Here is a 1,639-nt window from a genome sequence, read left to right as displayed (position 1 = left end):
GGTTCCATAGTGTAGTGGTCATCATGTCTGCTTTACACGCAGAAGGTCCTGGGTTCAAGTCCCAGTGGAACCATTGTTAATGTATCAAGTAGCTAAAGTTTCATGATGTTGTGCTCATCCCAGCCCTCAAAAGCAAGTGAGTTAGTAACTTTGGGTCATTTTGAACACCAAAGTGAGCTATGTCTTTTTGAGTCAAGGTGCTGGTTAAGGGGGTTGTTAGTAATTACCTCATCATGCTTTCTTCATGCAGAAAGTCCTGGGTTCAAGCCCAGGTGGAACCATGGCATGTCAGTATGTGTATCAGAAAGATATTTCCTGGAGTACTAGAAATCTGACTTGCCAGTGGCGTTGTAGGTGGAAATCATACCTTTACAACCCATGTCTCATTGTACATCCTGCAAGACTGCAGGGGACGTTCCAGAAGCAACAGTGATACCAGTGGCTGCATCCTGAGACGTTCAGAAGAAGTCGTGGGGGTGCAGAAGACTGACAAGCCACCAATTTTGCGAGTGCTAAGAGAGCAGAAGCGTCATGACTGAAGCCGCCTTCTGATAGGTCACGCAGAACGTAGTTGGGGGTCTTCAACCATCCTCGAATAGATGCTTTGTTCCTATAAAAGGTTGGTGCTTTCAAAACACGTGTGGAAGTGATTCTTGGAATAATTTGTCGATTACTGTCGCAGAGGTCTTACCAGCCGAGTCTGTCAATCAAGGTAGTTCTGTAGTTCAGGCTAACTAGAACTACAGGGTCTTAGCCAAGAACTGAAACGTGTTTCAGTGAAGAAGGATGAAATAAAACCAACAATGATCTCCATCAAACGTGTTTCTCGCTCACTTCTACGGAATGAAACGGGAAAAGTACAATCAGAACATTAACAGGAAATTACAAGAACGGATTTCGACAGAAATTGTAAGATAATTTAACACAAGAAATGACCTCAGCATCAACGCTTGAACCTGAGAGTAAAACATCAGACTGAGGAAAGAGTTGTATATTACGTGTCATGTTCACATGCTCAACCCAAGCAAATTTGTTTCTTCTTATTTTTTTCTTTTGAAAAAAGAGAAAACTGACTGAGCAATATCCTTAATGGCAGGAAAATAATAGTGCCGGCCAATGTCGGCACACTTAAAGGCTCGTACGAGCTATTCTCAGCAGCGCACAGTCTAGACACAGCTGAATTTAGAGGCCGAATAAAACATAAAGCACTATTGAAATAAGTGTTCTTGATCTTAATGCACATTATCGCTGTGTCCCAGGGATAAAACACTTTAAAAGTCAGCCATGAAGAAGAGAAAGCCCGGGGGCTCTTAAGGCTGGGTACATGTTCGTGATGAGCCCAACTACTTTAGCTGTCATGCAGCAGTATCTCACAGCCTCCGCCGGGTGCACTGATGCTTGGCTTAAGCCATTTAGCAGCGCCCTGGTTAACTGAAACCGACAAAACTTCTGATTCCAGCCCGATCTTAGAATAACACCCCTGGCAATTGGGAAGCTGTCTTTGCACATTTCGTCTGGCACAACAGCATTTAAAGCTGACACAGATGCAGAAGAAGATACTCCGTGGTGTTACAACTGTTACCCGGAGAATGAAAGGATTTGTCTTGGGGATGATTGTGGAAGGGAGAAACAAAAAAAC

The 1,639-nt window shown here is 43.7% G+C and overlaps 1 non-coding gene across 1 annotated transcript; it reads left to right on the top strand.

Moving 5' to 3' along the window:
- trnav-uac lies at positions 1-73 on the top strand. The gene has a single exon. It is a non-coding gene; the product is annotated as a tRNA-Val (tRNA).
- The last annotated feature ends 1,566 nt before the right edge of the window (positions 74-1,639 follow it).

The sequence above is a fragment of the Kryptolebias marmoratus genome, linkage group LG7 (genome assembly GCF_001649575.2).
Source record: "Kryptolebias marmoratus isolate JLee-2015 linkage group LG7, ASM164957v2, whole genome shotgun sequence".
NCBI classification, from domain to species: domain Eukaryota; kingdom Metazoa; phylum Chordata; class Actinopteri; order Cyprinodontiformes; family Rivulidae; genus Kryptolebias; species Kryptolebias marmoratus.
This window is presented reverse-complemented; position numbering and strand designations above follow the sequence as displayed.